Here is an 18,188-nt window from a genome sequence, read left to right on the forward strand (position 1 = left end):
TTCAAGAAGGGGGGATTGTCACAACCCAAGAGGAATTAAAGGGGCAATGCTATCATTAGTTACAATTGTTTGTTAAGAGATGCTATTAATTCTGTTAAAATGCACATGGGTGCTATTTCTAGATTTTACTTTTAGTTGAACAACCTATAAATAAGCTCTAGTATGTAGAGAAGTGTATGTTCAAATGATATGTTGAATCAGATCTCTCTCCTTACTTTCTCTCTCTTGGTCTCCCTTGTTTTTCCTTCTTTCTCTCTGTTCAATTCTGACTCTCCCTCGAATTCTTCTCTATTTCTCTCCTGAATTCTTCCAATTTCCTTCCTAAACCCAAGCCAAACCCTAGGGTCGTGACAGTGTTATTATTCTCTAGGGCCTGCATTTCAATATGCATAGCATTCTTCCAATTTTCATAGTTTAAAGCCTCTGATAATGTGGTAGGAATGGATGCTGTATGGATGTTGGCAAGGAAGTTTCTATGAGATGGAGATCATCTTTTAAAGGATACAAAGTGAGAAAGTGGATATAAGGGATGTTTCGTGCACTCTTTAATTCCTTTCTTTAGTGCTATAGGCAGGTCAATATCAGTCATGGAATCAATGTTAGAAGATGAGCCAAGAGGTATTACCTCATTTCTAGAAGTTGGATTTGATGATAGCTTTAGCCTTGGCTCTAGTTCTAGATTAGTCCTTCTTGAGTAAATATGTGAAAAACATTTGTCAATAGTGGCCTTTCCCCCTTCGGTTTGGGAACGAGGTTGTAGGAAGGATTCAGGTTCGTGGGTTTGTGGATTAAGTTCAAGCACAGGTTGGGATAGTGAGTTAGGGGTTTGTGAAGTAGGTTCAAATGCAAGTTCAAACAAAGGGTTAGAGGTTGATGATGATAATGGTAAGTCAAGGAGGAACAACTCATCCTTATCTTCCATACTTAAGGTCTCCCTCTGAAGATAAGGGTGAGCAAAATAAGGTTCAGTTTTAACAAAGGTAACATCCATAGAAATTAGGAATTTTTTAGTCGGAGGATGATAGCATTTGTACCATTTTTGTGTGGAAAAATAGCCCACAAAGACACACTTAGTAGCTCTACGATCCAATTTTCCTCTATGAGGGCTATGAACATGAACAAATGAAACACACCCATATACCCTAGGGCTAAGATGATTTGCGGTAGGAAGATCGAGATAAAACTGCCATGGGAGTTTGAAAATGTAACACTCGGGATGGTAACCGGTTAATGACATGGGTGGCTGTAAGGACTACTTCCCCCAAAAATTGTTTAGGCATATTTTTTTGAAACAAATATCTAGGAGATGGCTATTCTTTCATTCTGCAACTCCATTTTGCTGAGAAGTGGAAACACATGATGACTCATGAATAACTCCCCGTTGAAGAAAATAGGTGGAAAGGGTTTGATTGAAATAATCCCTTGCATTATCAGACCTAGACCATTTGATTTGTGCCCCAAATTGATTTTGGATCATAAAAAAGAAATTTGGGAGAATGTCACTCACATCATATTTGGATTTAAGAAGAAATACCAAGGTAACCCTTGTACAATCATCAATAAACAAAACAAGCCAACATGCCCCATAAACATTTGAAATGGTTGATGGACCCCATATATAACTATAAATTAATTCAAAAGGAAAATGACATCTATCATTACTAGCAGGAAAAACAACACGTCTGTATTTGACAAGTTCACAAACGTCACAAAGAAACTGTCTTAACATCTAGGTCTTTAATATACACAATTATATTCTTGGGGGCATGACAATTCTCCCCTCCTTGAGAGATTTCTTGTCCCTAAGAAATTATAGCAACTGGCCATTGTTTTCCTCATCCAATCCTTGCTTTCACTATCTAGTTCATCCTTCTTTTCTTTTTCCTTTCTTTCTTTCTCCTTCTAAGCCTTTTCCTCTTATGCTCCTTTTGTTTTGCTTTTCTTGCAAATATAAAATATAGTCCTCAAAGATCTCTTTGTCAAAGCTCTCTTCTCCAATTGATCTATAAGTTCCAAAATTTCCTTGACCTTCATGTAGAAATTAGGGCAACGAGTCTATCAATGAGTATTCTGGCATCAACCTGCTCTTCCATCATCCTCCAAATCGTAGAACAATTCTTCTGTTCAGTCTACTTCAATTGTCCCTTCTCTGCTAAAACCAACACCAGAAACTAGTCTACACTATCTAAAATGACAGGAAGACTATCATATTGTTCAAGATAAAAAATATTCAGAACAACAATAAGATATTCTCCTGTTGTAATTGTCTTAACCTTTTTTATATCTAATTTAACTAAAGCTATGGGCTCTCAGCCTTCTCCAGAGTCAAAGGCACAGCAACAATATTCTTAGGACCTTCTTTCTCAGAGCCATTCCTCTTCTCTCTGGCTCTGTCTAGTAAATGCTCAATTACTAGCTTTGCATTGACATCAAGTATTGGAGGATTAAATATTGTCAACGGATATGTTCCAGATTTGGTGCCAATGATTGATTTATTTCCTGATTTATTTCCTATTCTTGTTGTATATCTTTTATTGTCATTCTTTCCATAGTTGTTGTATCTTACAAATTTGTATTATTTCCTATTTGTATTCTTTCCTTATTCTAGAATTAGAATCTTGCTAGGATTTAGAAACTTCCTAATCATTAGAGGAAGTTCTGTATATATATATTACTCCCACAAGGGATAATGCAAGAGGGAATTCACATTTTCAGCAAATACTTTTTAACATGGTATCAGAGCCATCGACCTAGTGCTTCAGTTTTTTGTGCGTTCCTTCCATTTTTTCCGTCTTCATCGACGTGTTTTTTCCTTCTCGCTATCTTCAGAAAGTTGTTGCTTCATTCATAACCTTTTTTCCTCGAGATGTCAACCACTCCTAATCCGACAGCAATCCTAGAATTGACTGCAACTAGCAGCACAACAGATACTCTATTTGTTGGTTCTGGAAGTATAGGATCAAGAAGAGAGTTGCAAAATCTCCAAGCGACCTATAGGTTGAATGGAAAAAATTACCTAAAATGGTCCCAACTCATCCGCACGTTTCTCAAGGGGAAAGGGAAACTTAGCTACTTGTTGGGAACCGATCAGAAGGAGGGAGATCCTATGTTCTCGACTTGGGATGAAGAAGACTCCTTGGTTATGTCATGGTTGTGGAACTCCATGGTACCTGAAATAAGTGATACCGTGATGTTTCTACCCACAACCAAGGATATTTGGGAAGCTGTTAACCTCACTTATTTGAAGGTTAAGGATGCTGCCCAGATATATGAAATAAGGACCAAGGTGGCAGCAACCAAGCAAGGGGGGAAATCCATTACCGAGTATGCTAACATCCTGCAAACCTTATGGCAGGAGTTAGATCATTATCAAAGTCTCAAGATGAAATGTGGCGAAGATACTGCTTTACAAAGAAGATTTGTAGAAAAGGAGAGGATATATGATTTTTTGGTTGGCCTCAACATGGAATTTGACCCGATAAGAGTTCAAATACTAGGAAAAGATGATTTACCTTCCCTTAATGAGGTAATTTCTCTAATTCGTGCTAAAGAAGGAAGGAGAGTAGTAATGATAGACACTCATCAACTTGAAAATTCTGCCCTAATCTCTCTAAAGACTCCCAGTAAAGGGCCTAGAGATGACAGGAAGATGGTAGATAGAAATACTCTATGGTGTACCTTTTGGAAAAAACCAAGGCACACCATAGACAAGTGTTGGAGATTGCATGGAAAACCAACTACCAAAGGAGGACAATCGAGGGGCCAAGGACATGGTCAAGCCTATATGGCCAGCAGTTCTCAGGAAAGTGAGCAAAAGAAACCAGAACTGGAAGATGAACTTAATAAGGCTGAAATTGAAAGGCTAAGAGGTTTGTTGGAATGTCGTGACAAAAGGACTGGAAAAGGTACCCATTCCCTTGCACTTTCAGGTATTTCATCTCAATCTCTCTCCTTACATGCTTCAGGAATTACTCAACCCAATAAATGGATCCTAGACTCCAGGGCAACTGATCATATGACCCCTTTTTCTAATCTATTCATCACCTACGGCCCATGTCGAAGCTCAAAAAAGATAACCATGGCAGATGGATCCTTGACCACTGTTGTCAGTCAAGGACATATCATTCTCAATGAACATCTTATTCTTAAAGATGTTCTCCATGTTCCAAAACTATTCACTAACCTGATTTCTATCCAAAAGTTAATTCTGGACAGCAATTGTGTTGGGTTTTTGAATGGAGAATTATTTCTAGAAGATGAAGAATAGAACTTGTTAGAATGAAGATGATGTGCCTTGTAATTACCGCCCCTATGGTTTATAAATAGGAGGCGAGAGGCTGAAAGTCGCATATAACAAATCATTCTATTGATTTCTCTAAATGCAAGTGATTCTGTCGAGAGAGAGAGAGAAAGGCTTAGAGAGAAAGTTTGTCTTAGTATTCTCTTGTATAGAAGGCAGTGAACTTGTGTGAGAGAGAATGAGAGTTCTTGTAATCTTGTTCAAGCAGTTTTTAGTGGATTTGGTTCTCAGGATCAAGGCTGGATGTGGGATTGCATATTGCAATCCGAACCAGGATAAATCAGCCTCTTGATTGGTTTGATTGCTCTTTTACTTTATTTTCTTTTCTGTTTTCATTTCCAGTTTTATATACTCTGTTGTGGGTTTGATTTCTGGGTGAGGAGTGAAGAGAGATTGGCAAAATAAAGTGTTGAATTGGGTTTCTAAGAGCTCCTAATCATAATAGATTGGTATCAGAGCCAAGAACCCTTTCAAGAATTGCCAAGAACCCTAGAAATCTGTAGTTTTAATCCCTGTTATGGCTTTCGCACCCTCTTCCGCTAGATATGACATAGAGAAATTTGATGGGTCAAATAATTTCGGTTTATGGAAAATTAAGATGAGGGTGCTGTTGGAAAACTTGGGATTAGAAGAAGCCTTAGAGGTAGAAAAGAAATTGCCTGAGAATGCCACTAAAGAACAGAAAAAAGATTTCAGTGAGCGTAGGAAACAAATCAACAAGAGGGCCTATAGTACTCTAATTCTAAGTTTAGGAGACAAAGAAAGTCCTTAGGGAAGTTTCAAGGATGGAAACGGCTGAGGCTTTATGGTCTAAATTAGAGAGTTTTTATATGACAAAAACCTTGTCAAATAGGTTGTATTTAAAGGCAAAGTTTTTTACATTTAAAATGCAAGAAGGGAAGAAGCTAAATAATCACATAGATGAGTTTAATAAAACATGTCTTGACTTAGAAAACATAGATATTAACTATGATGAGGAAGACAAAGCCCTTGTATTATTGCATTCTTTGCCAAGAACATATGAAACCCTTGTTGATATATTAAAACACGGTAGGGAAAAATTATCCCTAGAAGATGTTTTCGGAGCATTAAACTCTAAGGAGTTGCAGCAGAAAGTAGAAGGAAAGACTGCTGGAGATGTCCTTATTGCAAGAAGTAGGACTGAAAAGAGAGAGTTTAAATCAAAGGGGAAGTATAGATCCAAGTCCAAGAATGGCAAGAAACAGTTTAAGTGTTACCATTGCCATGAAGAGGGTCATATTAAGAAATTCTGCCCTAAAAGAAAGAAAGAATTTAAGCAGAAATCAAATTCTGAAATTTCATCCTCCCTATGTGAGTATGATTATGATAGTGCAGATGCATTGGTTGCATCTTGCCTAGAAGATAAGGATTTGTGGGTTTTAGACTCAGGTTGTTCCTTTCACATGACATCCCATAGAGAATGGTTTTTAAACTATCAACATATAGGTGGTGGAAAGGTGATGTTAGGGGACAACCATGAGTGCATTATAAAGGGGATAGGAGACAATGAATTAAGAATGCATGATGGGTTGGTAAAAATGTTAAAATCTGTTAGGTACGTTCCAGATTTAAAAAGGAACCTAATATCCCTAGGAGAATTGGATAAAAGTGGTCATTCCTTAAAGGGCATGGTGGAGTTTTAAGGGTATCAAAGGGATCCCTTATCTGCATGAAAGCTGCCCTTCCCAATGATATACATGTGCTGGAAGCAACCACTTTAAGTGGTGAGGCAGCTATAGGTGAGAATAAAAGCTATGATCAAACAAAATTGTGGCATTATAGGATGGCTCACATCAGTGAGCAGGGACCTAGAGAACTGTCCAAACAAGGTATCCTAGGACCTAGGGGCTGAAAATTTAACAGATTTGGACCAATGTGGAACATGTATTTTTGGCAAGTCTTCTAAAGTAAAATTCCCTAAGAAAGCAAATCACATATCTAAAGCCCCTTTAGAATACATTCATTCTGATTTATGGGGCCCTAGTCAATCTTTAACACATGGTGGGGCAAGGTATTTTTTGTCAATCATAGATGACTTCTCTAGGATGGTTTGGGTATATATAATAAAATCAAAAGATGGAACTTTTGAAGCCTTTAAATCCTGGAAAACCTTAATAGAGAATCAAAAAAGGTATGAAAATCAAGATTATTAGAACAAATAATAATTTTGAGTTTTGTAACAAAGGATTTGCCCAAATGTGTAAAGAAAGTGGCATCCTTAGGCATCTAATAGTTCCCAGAAACCCCAAGAAAAATGACCTAGCTGAGAGAATGAATAGGACCCTTTTAGAATTGGTAAGATGCATGTTAATCAATGCTAGGTTGTCCAAATCGTTTTGGAGAGAAGCTGTTACAACAGCTGCCTATATAATTAATAGGTCTCCTTCAGTTCCAATAGGGTTTAAAACACCTTATGAAATGTGGCATGGTCATAAGCCAAGCTTAGAGCATTTAAGGGTATTTGGCTGCATTGCTTATACACATGTTAAGCAAGAGAAATTGGAACCTAGAGCCAAGAGGTGTCTGTTCATAGGTTATCCTAATGAGGTAAAGGGATATAAGTTATGGGCCTTAGAAGAAGGATTGCCAAGGACTTTGGTTAGTAGGGATGTGACTTTCAATGAGGATTCCTTCTTAAAGGATGATAAGGTAGGTATTCAAACGGATAGGCTAGTGAAAGGGAAGGCTGTTGAGATGGAACAACAAGTCCAGGATGCTGCCATGCAAAATCCCATGGACTTGGCAGCAGATCAGCAAGCTGACAGTGCTGATTATCCTATGCAAATGGACCAGCATGATGCTGATCCTGATTCTCCTACCTTAGAGAGTTTTCCACAGAGTAGCAGTGATGATCCCTCTAGTTCTGAGAGGTTTCAGCCTTCTGGCAGTGCTGGACCTTCAGGTTCGAATAGTTCCCCTAGTGTAGGTGTCACGGCTTGGACTGACAATATGCTATCTCCCAATTCCAATATGAATTAGGAGAGCTTAACACACGAACAAGAAGCGGTAACAGAGAGAAGAGAAGAGTGGGGAGCAATCCAGAAGGAAGAACAGAAGGGAGAATATATATAGAGAGAGAAAACTGAGAATTTGGAAGGGAGAACAATAAGAATTCTGATTTTCCATTCATCCTTTCTCTTGTTGAGGGTAGGCAAATATATCCCAGCGCCTGGGAGGAAAGATTCCCCTGCCAGGTGGGTCCTACTCTCATAACAAACTTTGAGATTCTCTGCCCCTTTATGCACATGGCAGAACCGCCTCCTTCTAGGACTTACAACAGAAAATAAAGGTTATTACTGCATAAGGAATTACAGCAACAAAACAGTAACTAGCAACAACAATAGCAAAGCAGAAAATTTAAAAATTTAGGCTCAGAAGGTTCTTCTCGTGACATTTCCCCCGCCATAACAATTTTATTGTCCTCAAGAAATACTAAGGAGATTAGCTATTCTTGGAAATTGCTTGAGGAGATCTAGTAGGTACTCCCAGGTGCTGTCTTCCAAGGGTTTTCCCTTCCACCAGACCAACACCTGCATGAGGGGAGCTCCATGTTTGTAGGTCACTCTTCGCTCCAGAATAACCTCGGGTTCCACTGCTTGTCCAGCCTCCATGGGAATTGAGGGTAAAGCAGCACTTACTGGCTGTTCTCCCACTGCCTTCTTAAGTAGAGACACATGGAATACAGGGTGAATGAGTGACCTTCCCGGTAACCTTAGTTGGTATGCCACCTTCCCCACCCTGGCTTCTATAGGAAATGGCCCATAGTACTTAGGGCTGAGCTTGGTCACCTTTCCCCGAGTGATGGACTTGAGGTGAGGATACTTCAACCTCAAGTATACTTCGCTTCCCACTTCGAACTCTCGTTTGCTCCTCTTCCTGTCCGCGAACTACTTCATGCGGTTTTGAGCCGAAGCTAGTTCTTGCTTCAATTGCTGTGTCACCTCTTTTCTCCTTCGTAAATAGTCATCTACCGAAGCTACCCTGGATTCTTCTCCCGCCATAAATAGAACAGGCGGTTGGTACCCAAACAAGGCCTCAAATGGGGTCATTGTTAGTGTAGGTGCTCTAGACCCAATCAGATTGGGTAAATTGTACACTGACATTTGTAATCATATTTCATATTGAATTAAGAGTTATTTAATTCTACAAGAAGTCGTTTTATTAGTTTCTTATTATTAATGTAATGATCGGATGAAACTAGATAGAAGTCCATATGATGTATACTGTGATTAATCTATAAAGATGTGAGATGATGCATCACAGTTTCTCGACATCATTAAATGTCCCAAGTCGTAGCAATATCAAGAATGGACATTAACAATTGCGGTAAGACTTGTATGTGCTATGTTATTGCTATGTGATAGCAATAGGGGTCTCACACTCATAGGCATGGGGATGTCTAGACAAGTACATAGGTGACCAATGTTGGAGAACATGTCACTGGACATGACTCGCCATGAGAATCCATTTTGATTATATGTTGATGGAATTCTCATACGAGATGGGTGTAACAAATCCTTGGACCTGGGGTTGTCACGGTCATCTCATAAGAAGACCGATATGCTTTGACATCGTTTCAATTGACCTAAAAAAAGGCTGCACGTGGGTGATCGTTGGGCATATCGTGAGGCTTATGGAAATGGGTGCGTAACCAAGATGGGACTCGTTTATCCCTTGATAGAGGATGATGTATCTAAGGCTCCTTCGGTGGATATTCACTTTAAATCCATGGCCATGGTGAAAGAGATCAATAAGGAGTTATTGATTCACTTTCTATTAAGTGAAGATATCCGGATGACCGAAGAAAGACTTATGTGATCATAATCAAGAAACACATTGCCAACTTGAGATCACATAGGATACATTGACGAGATGATCGAATTACACGGTAACCATGCTCGTGAAAGGTTATTTGAGGATTATGAATCCTTCTGAATAATTGGGTAGGCATGATGCCTTGCTAGAGGCCAATCTTGTCTAATGTGTTCATACCGATACATTGCCAACATATTCGGGAGCCTAATGAGTCATACGCAATAGGCACGGTCCCCGGCTTAAACTAGGAAAGCGGACATATGGTTAAGGACACTTCGGCAAGAAGTTGTGCCGTCGTAGGTTCTCACGGGAAAAAGAACAAGCAAGCGTAATGACGTCGATATGACGAGGGGTCGTCATAAAGGAAAAAATTTCCTAAAATAACAATTGATTAAATTAGAAAGAAGTTTCTAATTTAATAATTTTGGCTTAATTTAATATTTGGGCTAAATAAAGTATTTGGGCCAAATATTAAATTAAATTAAATATTTGGGCTAAATTAGATTTGGGTCAAATATTAAATAATAAATATATATTTAGGCTAAATTAGATTTGGGTCAAATATTAAATAATAAATATATATTTGGGCTAAATTAGATTTGGGCCAAATATTAAATATTTGGGCTTGAATTAGATTTAGGCCAAATATTTTATAAATGGATTTGGGCCACTTTAATTTCTAGTTGGACTAGGATTAATGGGCTAGCCCAATCCATGTCCATTAGGGTTTGGGAAACCCTAAAAGGTTGCTTCTCTATAAATAGCCCTTTATGGGATGCCCAAATTAAGCTTTTGTTTTTGTTGGTTTTCAAGAGTTGAAAATCGATTCTTTTCTCGTCCATTCATAAGCCTTGTTAGGAGAAGGAGCTAGCACTCCCATTCCGCTCTCCTCGCCAACGGACGCGCGCCGCGTATCACAAGTTAGAGGCCGGACACTTGGACGGCTCGAATCCGCAAACGACTCGAAAATCTAAAGGTTAGATTTACTTTATTATGTATGTGATTGTTTGATTTCGACGTTGATCCAATCGCCGGGATTGGGGTAAGGTTCAAAATTTTTGAACTACACTGCTTACCCCATAGCGATCTTGCTTAACTTTCAGTCATCTTAATGGAAGAGTGGTGGGAAGTATTGTACCACCATTGAGCCAAGGCCAACCACTTGTGCCATTCCTTAGGCTGCATTAGGCAGATGCACCTCAAATAGGTCTCAAGACTTTGGTTCACCCTCTCGATTTGGTCATTTGTTTGAGGGTGATGAGCAGTTGACATGCTCAGCTTCGTTCCCAGTGATTTCATCAATTCCCGGCACATCGTGCTGGTGAAAATCCGATCTCTATATGAAATTATGGTCTTGGGAGTTCCATGTAATTTAACCACCCGATCCAAGAAGGCTCTAGCCACCTCTTGAGCTGTGTAGGGGTGAGTTAATCCGATGAAGTGGGCAAACTTGGTCAGCCTATCCACCACTACTAGGATGTTGTCCTTGCCTTCGGACTTCGGCAACCCTTCCACAAAGTCTATTGATACACTTGACCAAGCTTGCTAGGGAATAGGCAAAGGTTGTAGTAACCCCGGGTAGGCTACTGTTTCTGACTTGCATCTTTTACAGGTGTCACAGGCTTGCACTAACTCCTTAATCTCTGATTTCATTCTTGGCTAATAAAAACTCGCTTCACCCTTAAGTATGTGTTTTGTTCCCCTGAGTGGCCCCCCATGGGTGATTCATGTAAGGCCTGAAATATCTTCCTCTTAAGGTCTGACTTATCTCCAATTACTATCCTTCCTTGATATCTCAGCATCCCCTTGTTTAAAGTATACCCCTTTCCCATGTCGGCCCCCAACGTTAACCCTTCTAGCAAAGGCTTAAGCTTCTCATCCCCTTCATAACTGTCAATTGCCTCTTGGTACCATTGGGGAACCACTTCGGTCATGGCTGTCGAACTACCTTCCTCACGGCACCTTGAGAGTGCATCGGCAACAATATTTTCTTTTCCTTTTCAGTAGTGAATAAGATAGTACAGCCCCATGAGCTTGGCCATTCCCTTCCTCTGCAGCTGTGTTTGAAGTCTTTGTTGCAACAAAAACTTCAAACTCTCATGGTTAGTCTTCATTATAAATTTTCCTCCCTTTAAATAATGCCTCCATTTTTCGACAGCCATTAAGACTGCTAGGAATTCCTTCTCATATATGCTGAGTCCCGAGTGTTTAGGACCTAGCACTTGGCTTAGGAACACTAGAGGTCTTCCCTCCTGCACCAAAACTGCCCCTATTCCAGTTCCACTAGCATCGGTTTCTAGGATGAAGGCCTTATTAAAATCTGGCAGACCCAGAGCTAGTACCCTACTCATGGCCCTTTTTAGTTCCTCAAAAGCCTCTTCTGCCTTTGGACCCCAACTGAAACCTCCTTTCTTCAACAATTCCGTTAGAGGTTTGCTAATTATCCCATAGTCCTTCACAAATCGGCGATAATACCCAATTAATCCCAAGAACCCTCTCAAGGCCCTTACTAAATTTGGCCTTGGCCAAGACACCATGGCCTCCACCTTTCAGGGGTCGATACTCACTCCTCCTTGGGATATAATGTGCCCCAAATACTCCACCCGCCCCTGACCAAATGCGCACTTAGACTTCTTAATAAATAGCTGGTGGGATCGAAGGATGTCGAGGGTGGCTCTAAGGTGGAATAAATGTAGTTCAAAGGAAGGGCTATAAATGAGTATGTCATCAAAGAATACTAATATGAATTTTCGAAGATAGGGTTCAAAAATGGTGTTCATAAGGGATTGCAAAGTGGCTGGGGCATTGGTGAGTCCAAAGGGCATCACCAAGAATTCACAATGCCCATGATGAGTTCTAAAGGCTATCATGTGGATATCCTCGGGCTTCATCCGGATTTGATGGTAGCACGAGCATAGGTCTAGCTTAGAAAAGAATTGAGCATCGTGTAACTCATCCAAAAGGTCTTCTATCAAGGGTATAGGGAATTTATCTTTGATGGTTATAGCATTTAATTAGCGGTAGTCCACACAAAACCGCCATGCTCCATCTTTCTTTTTAACCAAAAGACAGGAGAAGCAAAGAGACTTTGGCTTGGCCTGATGATGGCTTGTTTTAGCATTTCCCTCACCATTTTTTCAATCTCATTTTTCTGGAGTGGTGGGTAACGATAAGCTCTAATGTTAATAGGCTCAGTGTGTGGTTTTAAGTTGATAGAGTGATCATGTACTCGGGTAGGAGGGAGTGATTGGGGTTCAAGGAAGAGATCCTCATACTCATCCAGCAATCTATTAAGGAGGTCTAAGTGACGTACCTGATCGGGTCTCCCTTGGGGTGCACTCACCATTAGGCATATCTCCCATTGCAATGTTGGACCTGCTTGGACCTCCTCAGCTGCCACGATCGAAAAAAGGTGTGGCCAGCGTCCCCATTTCCCTTTGATCACCCTTTGCAGTTTCTTCACAGATATCATTTTGCACATTCCCACCTCTTTTCCCTCGGACAATGTCATTTTCCTTCCCTCCTTCTCAAAGGATACTTCCATTCTATTAAAATCAAAACTGATGGGGCTAACCCCTTTCATCCAATCTACTCCTAGAACCACATCACAACCCCTAGTTGCAGTAGTCTCAAATCTATTTCGAATTTTTCTCCTTGCATCTCCCAACAAAACCCATTGTAGGCTGATTTGTTCAACACCCTTTGGCTGTTAGCCATCGTTACACTCAAAGGTAGAGTCCCTATGACTTGGCACTTCAGTCTCTTTGCAATGTTTTCATCCAGGAAGCTGTGGGTGCTCCCATTATCTATTAATATCATGAGATCGTTACCCTTAAAGTACCCCTCCACCTTAATGATCTTGTTATTAGTCACTCCCTTCAAAGCATGAATAGAGATCTCTCCATTGTCCTCTGTTCTTTCTTTCTCGCTGTCTCCTTCTATTTCCTCTTCTTGGTTCTCCTCTTCATCCCCTTCCAACAAGAGAATCTGCCTCTTGCAGGGCTGCCCTGGGTGGTACTTGTCACCGCATCGAAAACAAAGGCCAGCCAACCTCCTTTGTTCCCTTAATTGTTCCCCATAAGGGGCAGAGCTCGATCCGCCTACACCTTTTACTCCCTGGTTACCTCTTGTTGAATCTCGGGGGTAACTTCTTCCTCCAACAGGGTTGGCTCCAAGATTCACCCCTCATTGTTGTTGTCTCTGCTTCTTCATTAGGGCCTCCACGAACATCTCTTGTAATCGAGCGCTTTCAGAGGCTTGCCCCACCGTCCTCGGCCTCATCATTTTGACCATTAGTCGTAATTCCTCATTCAAGCCGCTCAAGAAGTTTGACACAAAACAAGCCTCTGATAAATGTGGGTTGTGGCATATCATAAACGACCTTAACTCCTCAAACTTCTGTAAATAAGCCTCAACACTCCTTGTTTGTTTGAGCTTATTGAATTCTTCTATCGTGTCCGCCATACTCCTCTCTCCGAATCGCTCGCATAACTTTTTAGAGAATTCTTCCCATGTGTAACCTTCCCTCACACTAAGATACCCCTAAAACCAAGCATCCACCGCTTCATTAAAGTAAGCGGCGGCCAGCAACACCCTCTACCCCCTGGGTATGTTATGCCAGCTGAACAACCTTTCGCACTTCCTCAACCACCATCGAGGATTAGCTCCTTCGAATACCGGTATCTCCATCCGGGGCATGGAGAATCCTGGAGGATGGCCGTGAGGCTGCTCAATCCTTTCTCTGGCCACCACTCCCTCTAACCATTCCTTAGGCTCTACCTCAATCTCGGACATACCTTCCCTTCTATGAATTCTATTTCTCGGTAAAATGGGGTCGTCCCTCTGACGTGGGGGAAAGTCAAGAGCTATCCTTACCGTATTCTGGTGTGTAAACATGAGCACAAACTGTTGCATCTGCGCCCCCATGTCCTCCTGTAGCCTTGTCATAGACCCTTCCAGTCTCTGCTCCATTCCTTCCAATGATCCTTCCAGCTTGCGATCCATCGCTAAGATCGCCTCATGGTTCCTTTCCCCTCGAATCTCTAGAGGGTCGATCCTTCCTTGGAATCCTGACACAGTTGAGCTAACCTGCTGCAACTGTGTCTCAAAATTCTTCATGCGAGTTCCTTCCCCCATTACACCAAGTTGACAGCCTCGACCAAGAACCGATGCTCTGATACCAAGATTGTCACAGCTTGGCCTGACAATATGCTATCTCCCAATTCCAATATGAATTAGGAGAGCTTAACACGCGAACAAGAAGCGGTAACAAAGAGAAAAGAAGAGTGGGGAGCAATCTAGAAGGAAGAACGGAAGGGAGAATATATATAGAGAGAGGGAGAAAACTGAGAATTTGGTGGGAAGAACAATAAGAATTTTGATTTTCCATTCATCCTTTCTCTCGTTGAGGGTAGGCAAATATATCCCAGCACCTGGGAGGAAAGATTCCCCTGCCAAGTGGGTCCTACTCTCATAACAAACTTTGAGATTCTCTGCCCCTTTTTGCACATGGCAGAACCGCCTCCTTCTAGAACTTACAACATAAAATAAAGGCTATTACTACATAAGGAATTACAGCAACAAAACAATAACTAGAAACAACAATAACAAAGTAGAAAATTTAAAAATTTAGGCTCGGAAGGTTCTTCTCGTGACAGTAGGTAGGTACAACGTGGCAAGGGATAGGCAAAGGAGGGAGGTTAGACCTCCTATTAGGTATGGATACTCTGATTTAGTCTCATATGCACTGTTAAGTGCAACAAAGACAGTTGGTGATGAACCTCTTACATATGAAGAGGCTATGAGATCAAAAGATTCCAAGCTATGGTTGGATGCAATGAGATCTGAAATGGATTCTCTAAATAAGAATAAAACTTGGGTTTTGGTTGATAGACCCTTAAGTAAAAGGGTGGTAGGCTGTAAGTGGCTCTTTAAGATAAAAGAAGGGGTAGGTAAGGAGCAAAAACCTAGGTATAAAGCTAGATTAGTAACAAGGGGATTCACTCAAGTGGTTGGGGTGGATTTTAATGAGGTTTTCTCACCAATAGTGAGACATACCTCTATTAGAATCTTGCTTGCAATAACTGCCTATTTAGACTTAAATCTAGAGTAAATGGATGTGACCACCACATTCCTTCATGGTGAGTTAGAAGAGAACATTCTAATGGATCAGCCTAAGGGGTAAGAAAGAGCAAGTATGCTTGTTAAAGAAGTCCTTATATGGACTTAAACAATCCCCTAGACAATGGTATTGAAAATTTGATACATTTATGATCAACCAAGCGTTCAAGAGAAGTGCCTTTGATTGTTGTGTCTATTTTAAGCATATTTCATCTAAAATTTCCATCTATCTCCTTCTATATGTGGATGACATGGTGATTGCTAGTTAATCAGATGTGGAGATTCATAGGTTAAAGCTGAAATTAAATTCAGCCTTTGAGATGAAGGAGCTAAGAGAAGCTAGAAAGATTTTAGGGATTGAAATAGAAAGAAATAGACTTAAGAGGTTAATCAAGTTATCTCAAAAAGCATACCTAGAGAAATTGATTAAGAGATTTCAAATGCATGATGCAAATGAGGTAAAAGTTCCTTTTGCACAACACTTTAAGCTATCCCACAACCAATCACCTAGTGATAAAGAAAGCATGAGAGAAGTGAGTCAAGATGCCTTACTCTAGTGCTGTAGGTAGTCTCATGTATTGTATGGTGTGTACTAAGCTAGACTTAGCCCATGCTATGAGTGTTGTTAGCAGGTTTATGGCTAATCCAGGTAAGGAACATTGGGCTGCAGTAAAATGGACATTTAGGTACCTCAAAGGATCAATAAACATGACTTTAGTTTATGGTGGAGCTTGTGTCAAAGATGAGCCTAATATACTAGGATTATGCTAACTATGCAGCAGACCTAGATAGAAGGAGGTCATCTACCGATTATGTATTTAAGCTATAGAATGCTACCATAAGCTGAAAAACAAAATTGCAATCGGTAGTGGCTCTCTCAACCACTGAGGTTGAGTACATAGCGGTTACAGAAGCTATGAAGGAGAGCCTATGGTTGAGAGGTTTAGTAAGTGAACTCCTAGATAGAAAGGTATTCTTAAATTGTGATAGCCAAAGTGCTATTCACTTGGCTAAAAATCAAGCACAACATGAAAAAACTAAACACATTGATATTAGGTATCACTTTATAAGAGAAATGCTTGATAGGAAGGAAATAGATTTGGTAAAGGTAGCAAAGGAAGATAATACGGTAGACATGTTTACTAATGTAGTTCCAATGACAAAATTACATCATTGTTTGAGGCTCTTACACATTTATATTTGTGAATGATTAGTTGTTTTGCTGGTCCAAAGAGAGAGCAGATTGATGGAGTCCGATTCTAGAAGATAATCATGCAAAAAGGGAGAAGATTTGTTGGGAGCATGGAGAATTATTCTAGAAGATGAAGAATAGAACCTGTTAGAATGAAGATGATATGCAGCTGGATTTTTTCAAAGTTAGATTAGTTAACTTAGTGGTTATATTATGAGGGATACATTAGTCTTTTGATTAGTCTTTTGTATAGGCTAAGTAGTTAGCCTTGTAATTATCGCCCCTATGGTTTATAAATAGGAGGCGAGAGACTAAAAGTCGCATATAACATATCATTCTATTGATTTCTCTGAATGCAAGTGATTCTGTCGAGAGAGAGAGAAAGGCTTAGAGAGAAAGTTTATCTTGATATTCTCTTGTATAGAAGGCAGTGAACTTGTGTGAGAGAGAATGAGAGTTCTTGTAATCTTGTTCAAGCGGTTTCTAGTGGATTTGGCTCTCGAGATCAAGACTGGATGTAGGATTGGATATTGCAATCCGAACCAGGATAAATCAGCGTCTCTTGATTGGTTTGATTGCTCTTTTACTTTATTTTCTTTGCTGTTTTCATTTCCAATTTTATCTACTCTGTTGTGGGTTTGATTTTCGGGTGAGGAGTGAAGAGAGATTGGCAAAATAAAGTGTTGAATTGGGTTTCTAAGAGCTCCTAATCATAACAAATTGCAATGCTCACTTTTCTTCTAATATCTGTAAAATTTAGGGACAGAAGCCGAGGAGGATGATTGGGCTTACTAGGGCAAAGGCTGGTTTATACTATCTAAATGGACCAAATGGGCAGGAGACAAAGGAGGAGGTTCACCCTATGTCATGTTTAGTTCAGTCCAATAAAGATTAGATTTTGTTATAACACTCTCGATTTGGTCATTCTTCTTTTTCTACTATTCAAGTCATGTTTCTAGCTTTATTTAGGGATCTTGATATTAAAGATTTCCAATGTTCTGTTTGTGAATTAGCCAAACATAAAAGGGTACCTTATCCTTCATCAAATAAGAGGACTTGACTTCCATTTTCTCTAATCCATAGTGATGATTGGAGCCCTACAATTGTCCCCAATATTTCTGGGGCACGATGGTTTATTGTGTTTGTGGATGATTGTACTCGAGTTTGTCTTTTTCTCATGAAAAATAAATTTGAAGTGAGTACAATTTTTCCTTCCTTTTATAACATGATTAGTACTCAATTTGGAGTAGAAATCGAGACATTGAAATTTGATAATGCTAAAGATTATTTCAATCAATCCCTTACAACTTTCTTTTAGCAAAAGGGAATCATTCACGAGTTCTCTTGTCCCTACACCCCCCAACAAAATGGGGTGGCAGAAAGGAAAAATGGGCACTTACTAACTGTCATAAGAGCACTTCTCTTCCATCACAATGTCCCTAAGCATTATTGGGGAGAAGTTGCCCTAACAGCTACATTTCTTATAAATCGGTTGCCTTCTAAAATTCTTGATTTCCATAGTCCAATTCAACTATTGACAAGATTTTTTCCTGATCTTCATATTCTTAGTGGCTAGAAACCAAAAATCTTTGGTTGTGTTGCATTTGTTCATATTCATGGTCCACATCGGAATAAGTTAGATCCTTGGGCTCTAAAATGCATCTTTGTTGGGTATTCTAAAAGGGTATAGATGTTTTCATCCTCCTACTAAACGATTCTTTGTTTCTGATGATGTGAGTT

The 18,188-nt window shown here is 40.0% G+C and overlaps 1 protein-coding gene across 1 annotated transcript in view; it reads right to left on the reverse strand.

The window, feature by feature from the left end:
* Positions 1–18,188, reverse strand: part of LOC127797106 (uncharacterized) — a 91,872-nt gene that overhangs the window by 27,999 nt on the left and 45,685 nt on the right. The gene's annotated exons all lie outside the window — the stretch shown is intronic.

The sequence above is a fragment of the Diospyros lotus genome, chromosome 3, assembly GCF_014633365.1.
Source record: "Diospyros lotus cultivar Yz01 chromosome 3, ASM1463336v1, whole genome shotgun sequence".
Taxonomy (NCBI): domain Eukaryota; kingdom Viridiplantae; phylum Streptophyta; class Magnoliopsida; order Ericales; family Ebenaceae; genus Diospyros; species Diospyros lotus.